The sequence below is a fragment of the Podarcis erhardii genome (assembly GCF_964252035.2).
Source record: "Podarcis erhardii genome assembly, chromosome: 11".
NCBI classification, from domain to species: Eukaryota; Metazoa; Chordata; class Lepidosauria; order Squamata; family Lacertidae; genus Podarcis; species Podarcis erhardii.
The window spans coordinates 7153160-7161167 of NC_138501.1; the positions used below are offsets into that span (position 1 = coordinate 7153160).

General features: G+C 42.9%; 1 pseudogene across 1 annotated transcript; it reads right to left on the reverse strand.

Annotated features, from left to right (window-relative positions):
- Positions 1 to 4093: 4093 nt before the first annotated feature.
- Positions 4094 to 4984, reverse strand: LOC309352589 (RNA-binding protein 8A pseudogene; annotated as a pseudogene). The gene has a single exon. The product of its transcript is annotated as an RNA-binding protein 8A pseudogene (transcript).
- Positions 4985 to 8008: the final 3024 nt, after the last annotated feature.

Below are 8008 nucleotides of genomic sequence, written 5' to 3' on the forward strand. Positions count from 1 at the left end.
TCTAGAAACACCGGCTGTAAAATGAAGAAAAGAATTCTTCCGAAGCTGAACTGCATGGGTGATTGTTGGGCTGGGGAGAGAGGGAGACAAGAAAGGACTGAGATCTATGTAGTAGATTATTCATATGCTTCTTGGGTGGTCATATGCAAGTCATTTTCTCTTCATGTCTCAATGCTAGAAATAGGGTTGGGGAATAATATACTGGCCTCCTTTCCTACTCAAGATGCTGAGAAAGTTAATGGAACAATGATGTAAGTCACTTAATTATGTAAAGAGGCGCCGTGTAAAATTTAAGTGTTCTCCCCACACTTCTCGACTTGAATATGTTCTCTGAAAGTTGGAGAGCGGTTGCTTGGAGGATATTTTACATACATTTTCCACCTTCTTTATTCTACTTCTCTTTGCAATTTCCCCCCACTGCATTCATGAATCCATTCACTTAAATGTCTTGTTAATTTTGCCTAGTTTCTTTTTGCAAAAGCTCAGTTAATTGGGCCTGCTAGGCCTCCCCAATAAACCTGTGAGGGCTTTGGGGCCAAGCCACACCCACCTGCCCTACACCTGACATCAGGCCAAAGGGGGTTTCCGGCTGTTCGGCTGATCAGCAGCACCTGCAAAGCCCTTTGCAACAGTGAACAAGAATGATGAGAGCTTGCAAAGCCCTACACATGGAGCTATGCAAATTCCAGTTATCAGTTGTGGGATGTAAACACAGGAGCAGTCAATGACAACATTCCTAGAGTGTACATGTTAGAACATGGGGAGGGATGTCTGTCTAGCAAGCAGGTAAACTTCCTGGGGACGGACTTCCTCCGCATGTGACCAGAGGTGGGTGTGGCCTCACCTGTGCAGGTAAATGATAAAAGCACAGGGCAGGCAGCCATCTCTCTCTCTCTCATCTTCATCTTCTGAAGGAGCAACATGCCCTCTTGGCTCTCAGCCAAGAGAGGACAGTACTATCTTCCTATAAGATAGATTCTAAGTGTATGTAACCTTTTTAAAGCTGTCTGCCTTCTGGGATCATATTGTGAACAGAACGTGAGTAAACTCTTTTATACTTTTATAAAAACTGTGTCATGTCTTGTATTTTAAGAGGGAACAAAAGGGGAAATTACCAGAGTAGTTATTATAGAGGTTCTAGCAAACCTGTGCAAGCGTTACCGTTGCGAACTTAAAGGGGAATGTCTATAAACTCTGCTGATATTTTGGGAACTCTTTAGCACAAGTTGGATAAGGATATAATTAGTCAATATATCCTCTCTTGCACCCCAGAACATTCCCACATCAGCTGATTGTCAGGGACTGCATAGCTCCATCTTCTCTGCAAGCCCTGACGATCATCTGATGATCATCTTCATGCCCTGCAAGCCCTGATGATCATTTTCATTGGCAAAAAATAGTCACCTGATATCATTGTGATGTCAGGCGAAGGACAAATGGGTGGCCTCATCCAGCATTTACATTTGGCCCACAGGGGATGGAGGACATCCTACTGTCTGGATCCAGTTCGCCACACCGGGTCTAGATGGAGTCATGCTCCATCTCAACATAAATGCAACCGTACAAATTGTAACAAGTTACTGCAGTTTGGGTGGTTACACTTGACAGCGTCATACCCTCCAACGTTTCTCTGATGAAAATAGGGATGTCCTATTCCATACATTTATTATTTATACCCCACCCATCTGACTGGATTTGCCCCAGCCACTCTGGGTGGCTTCCAACATACATTAAAACATAATAAAACTATACAGGGCTGCCTTCAGATGTCTTCTAAAGCAGTGTTTCCCAACCTTGTGCCTCCAGCTGTTTTTGAACTACAACTCCCATCATCCCTGACTAGCAAGACCAGTGGCAAGGGATGATGGGAATTGTAGTCCAAAAACAGCTGGAGGCACAAGGTTGGGAAACACTGTTCTAAAGGTTGTATAGTTAGTTATTTCCATGGCTTAGGGGGTCACATAACTGCATACTCTCCAACATTTCTCTGATGAAAATACAGACCTCCTACCATATCCTCCAATATTTCTATGGTGAAAATAGGAATGTCCCAAGGAAAACCGGAATGTTGCGGGATTAAATCAGAAATCAAGATGGCTTCTGTAAATCTGGGACTGTCCCTGGAAAGTAGGGATACTTGGAGGGTTTTGCAGCACACAATGGACAGCAAATATTTAAACAGAACTTACTGCATGGTCATAAGGCTTTCAAATGTCTGCACCGTGAATGCTCCCAAACAAAAGGAATTAAAGCAGACTCTTTTAAGTTCATAGGTATTGTAATGAGGCCTGAACTCCCACCATACCGCCTCCAAAACTTTAGAATGCAAGTTGACACTCTTCAAAGTTACAGCAGACGCTTAAAGCAAAACCGAATCTAGTGATCCACCACCATTTGAGAGGGAAAGCCTGTCACTCTGCTTGGTTGACAGAGCTGCTCCCAGAGTACTGGACTGCAGCCATGGGAAGAAACCTGTGTACAAACCTCTTTTTGTTTCCTAGTGTAGATGTGCTCCAAGGATTCACATTTGATCTGTATTGGCTCCCTGGAGTATGTATTTCTGGAAGTAAAGTTTGCCCATGTAGGGCATGACTTCCCTGCAAACTGAAACACATCACTTTGTGGCTCTATCCTCTGAGGAAAACTAGGAGATGTCATTCTGAGACAGGGTTATGGACCTCTATGAGAGAATTCTGAGGACCCTCGTGAAACCTCCGGCTCCCTGTGTTCCTTGGAGGTTGTGATGAGAAACACGCTGTCACTTTAAATAGGACTACATTTGTGGTACACATATGCCCTCTCATTTATCACAAGAAAACAGGCGTTCCTTCTCAAGTTTTAGAAAGGTCCTAGGGAGTTCTAGACCACAAGGGGAATTATACATTTCAGACCCTTCTCAGAGAGAGAGAGAGAGAGAGAGAGAGAGAGAGAGAGAGAGAGAGAGATTGGAAATGTTCTGTGACTTTTAAATTCCTTGATACATTGATGTCAAACCTTTTCTTCAAGGGTGACAAAAATAGGCCTTTAGCTGATGTGAAGATTTAGGCTGATTTTTCCTCACTGCTAGTTTATTCATTATAACATTCTATTGCAGATTTAGTGTGAAATGTATATTTGATTTCTTTATCATTTCAAAGGTTGGAATTTTTTTTTGCCTTTGTATGAAGGTTTGCGTGTTCTGCAAGCCACTTTGTGAGCCTTGTGCAAGAGAAAATATAGAATACAAACAAACAAAAATAGATTTGATCCAAAGTATTGGCATCACTTGCTACCTCAAGTCCACATGGAGTTCTCCATCTTGGAATTGCTTGTGCCGCTAGTACAGGGACAGGGAACCAGTGGCCTTTCAGATGCTGTGGACTTATAAGCAGCACCTGATATAGTAGTAATGATAATAATAATAATAATAATAATAATAATAATAATAATAATAATAATAAATTTATTTGTATCCCGCCCATCTGGCTGGGTTTCCCCAGCCACTCTGGGTGGCTTCCAACAAAGATAAAAAATACATTAAAATGTCACACATTAAAAACTTCCCTGAACAGGGCTGCCTTCAGATGTCTTCTGAAAGTCAGATAGTTGTTTATCTCTTTGACATCTGATGGGAGGGCATTCCACAGGGCGGGGTGCCACTACCGAGAAGGCCCTCTGCCTGGTTCCCTGTAGCTTTGCTTCTCGCAGTGAGGGAACCGCCAGAAGGCCCTCGGCGCTGGACATCAGCATCCAAGCAGAACAATGGGGGTGTTGCGAGTGGTTTCCCCACACAGGACACCAATACCAGGGGGGCGCAAAATTGAGAAGACCTATAACTGAGAAGATACATTTGGGGTTCCAAATTTTGCCCATGAATAGGGTGCTATGTAACAAAAGATTACCAAAGTCTGCCCCTGCTACAAACCCTACAATACCTGATCACTAGCCATGCTGGCTGGAGCTGAAGGGAGTTGCAAGTCCAAAATCAGGAGAGCCCCCATTCTGGTATGATAATGCGGCGGGTGCATGAACTGTGGAGCCATGTGGAGCCTAGCTTTATGCCACAGTTAGGTTCAAGCGTGCCAACCCCCCACTTCTGCCAATGGGGTGCATGTTATTTTTTTATTTTTATATATATTAAAAAGTCCATAATTTTTTTATTCTGAACATTGCTTTCAGACAGTCCCTTCTCAAAGACTAAAAAGCACAATGATTTGTACCAAGACACAGGAGGACGTATGTCCAAGGACACCAATAACAGGAAACCTCATGTAAACTGAGACATCAGATTGAGAGTAATTAAGAAATAATCAAACTGTGTAAATACAAAATTATCCGGGGGGGAGTGGGGGGAGAAAAAGATATAAGCATATGGTCTTGGTGCAGATGGGCATTTCCTTCTGGTTCGCCAGGATTTAACACCACAGGCATCGCAAAAAGGAGAACCTCCCTCCCCACCTTTAGCGCCTCCTTCTGTCAGGACTCCTGCTCCTCCTTCTATGGCCACCCCTTCACTTCCCTCTTGGAGGTCCCTTGACAAAACACCAATCCACGCTGATTGGCTGCCCCATAAGCTCTTGCCCATTCAGTCCCTCCAGGGCTTCCTGGGCTTCTTTGTACGTTTCATATTCTACCAGGGTGTAGGTAGCCCTTTGGTAACCTGTCCGCCAGTCAAGATTCAGGTGGAGGTTCTTGATTTCCCCAAACTTGTCATGAAAGTCCTCTTCGGTGGCCTCCTCATGGACACCCGTGAAGAAGAGAATCCGGCCTTCCACCGATCTCTGGGGACCCGGCTCATCCCCATCTTGCTCCACGCTGTGGTAACCCTCACGGACTTGGGCTCTGGAACCCTTCTCTCACCCAAACCTTTCCTCTTCTTTGCTTTTTCCTTCAGTTTGTGGATGCTTTCATCACCATCCTCGTCCATGGCAAAGTCCTCACCACCTGCCTCATGGAGGTCTAATACATCCACCATCTTGGCCACTCCATGGGGTACATGTTATGACCACTTAACATGATATTATGAGACATCACTAATAAATGGGGAGTATATTGATGAAAACTGAGTTATTTGCAGAGTTATTTGCAGCCGAGATTGATCACTTTGTGCATTCAGCATCATGCATATCATTTATGGCATGTTCTGTAGAACAGCCAGATCTCCAAAAATCTGATTTGTAAGAAAGGGGATAATTGAGAACAAACAGCTGCACTGAGCATTTGTGAGGTTATTTGTTCCCGGAGTGGGGTAGAGATTAACAATTTTAATTAACACCAAATCAATCTATAAAGATGTCTTAAGAAGAGGGTTTTTGGAACAGGGTCGTTTTCATAGTTGAGCGGGTTGGCAAAGAGTCTGTAACAGCCCAGAAGTTACTCTGCCAAAACAATCACAAAGAGACTGTGACACAAAGGAATCAGATGCACTTATAACAGAAAAATACATGTGTCAGTAGGCTTTTTCCTGGAAATTGTGGGTTATAATCTCATATGTGATAGCCAGCCAGAGGGATAATGAAGGGACCCTATTTTTAGCCGGGGCTGTGCTCTCTGGCCTACTTAGGATAATGATTGATCTAGCCCTTATAGCTCACTAGGGCAGCCTCCATCTGAATGGTGAAACACGGCAACATTTTTGAGAACTTTTTTCTCTGCTTTCTCTTGAGAGCATTAGAGAAACTTCTTAACAGGTTTTTATGAAACAGGGAACTACATTGTCTGGGAACAGGATGCAAAACTGTAGCAGCTATTTGACGAATTAATGAATGAATTAAAAAAGCAAGCAATTGTGACAGGGCAGCCTATTGCACAACCCCAATCTGCATGCCTTTCAAGCCTCTCACATTCCCTATGTAATGGCCAGATATGGGAACCATTAAGTGGGGAATTACAGGGTGTTCAGAGCCCCCCCCCCCGCCTCCCGGGCACAGAGTACTCTCACTTTCCGCTTCAGTGTAGCTTTCCAACTGCCCGGTGGCTTTATACAGAATCAATAGGACAGGAAGGAAATCTAGATTCTTGGCACAATTAAAGGGGACACATATTGCTAGGCTACAGAATGACTGTCAAACTGTGCAGATATTTAACTCTTAATGCATGTCTGCTTTCTTAAAATAGCTCCAGAGGATGCTGTTATCTTGCTTCCGTAGCTTTCGAATGAACTCCCCACATCTTCACCCTTTTCCTTTCTTTACCACTTTCTCTGCAAAGAGTAGGGCTGCTTCCAGATGTGGGTGGTTTAGCAGCACCAAGCAATGCTGTTCTGCTTTAATCTAGAAGAAGAATCCCAGCCTCTGCTTTTAGAATCTGTTCTGTAGCCAGGTGGGCTGTTCTTCATTCCCAAGCCTCAAATGTTGAAATACAGTGGTACCTCGGGTTACATACGCTTCAGGTTACATACGCTTCAGGTTACAGACTCCGCTAACCCAGTAATAATACCTCGGATTAAGAACTTTGCTTCAGGATGAGAACAGAAATCGTGCTACTGCGGGGCGGCGGCAGCAGGAGGCCCCATTAGCTAAAGTGGTCTTCAGGTTAAGAACAGTTTCAGGTTAAGAACAGACCTCCAGAACGAATTAAGTACTTAACCCGAGGTACCACTGTAATGCCATTTCAATTATATGAGGTGGGGACCATGATGTAAGGGAATGCACTCCTAATCATGATACTCCCCCCCCTGGGGTGGGGGTGGAGAAACGGGTATAAAGGCAATGGCAGTTAGAAAGGGAAGAGTTAATGTTATGTGCTGAATCCTAGAACAATAGGATCCAGAATGCAGCAGTCTAATTGGTCCGCAGGAGCCACCTAATCCAGCTCCTGGATGAAGTGAATCAACAATCTGATTGGCCTGCAGGAGCAGCCAATCAGGCTTCTGGAGGAGGTGAATCAGCAATCTGATTGGCCTACAGGAGCAGCCCAGAATTAGCCAATCACGCAGGGTCCATTGTTTAAATAATGTATATATAGCTAGACATTTTTTTAAAAAAATAATATTTATTGAATTTTCAACAAGAAAAAAGTTACAAAAATAGTAAAAAAAAGAATACAGAAAATACAAAAACCAGAAAAATAAAAATAGTAAAGAAAAGTAAAAACAGTTAAAAGTAAATCCCTCTTTCTATTTTCTTACCACTCATTTACTTATTTTCATGACTTCCTCACACCTCCCTTTTTTGTATTCCATTTAATAATTAGTTCAGCAAATCCATACCCTCTTTGTTTACCCTTAATTTCTTATCTTCACATATTATAACTTTGAATTTTCATCTAATATCAATCCATTTTTACATATTCCTTTTGCCTTATTGCTAAAACCACTTCATTTCATTCCAACATCATTAACATTCAATAATTTTGCAATGTTTCTGTAAATAGTCTTTAAATTTCTTCCAGTCTTCTTCCACCAACTCTTCTCCCTGGTTTCGGATTCTGCCAGTCATTTCCGCCAATTCCATATAGTCCATTACTTTCATCTGCCATTCTTCCAAGGTGGGTAGATCTTGTGTCTTCCAATACTTTGCGATGAGTATTCTTGCTGCTGCTTTAGCATACATAAAGAAAGTTCTATCCTTCTTTAACACCAATTGGCCGACCATGCCCAGGAGAAAGGCCTTATATAGCTAGACATTTTGAGGAAAGTTTCATTCATTGCTACTATGAGCTGAATAAAGAGCATGAAATTCACACTCAATTCTGAGTATATTTCAGTTAAAGTGAAGAGCCAATTTCCACAAAGGAAGGAAATGCAGGTTATAACTAGTCAAATCCTCATAAAACAGCTGGGGGGGGTTGTGCAGTAGTTCACTTCTGTCAAATTGTCCATAAAGTCAAATTTTCTGAGTGGAGGGAATAAAACATGGGAGGAGGGTGTTTTGACCAGGATTGTATTTAAGTAATTTTGGAATCTGGACTTAGTGGTCTTGGGGAGCCTCCTCTTGAGCTGGTAATGTCTGCTGCCTCACTTCAAGATGTGGTCACTTATTCCTCCTGTGTTTGAGGGAGTATCTTCTCCTTCTGCTGAGTGGGATCC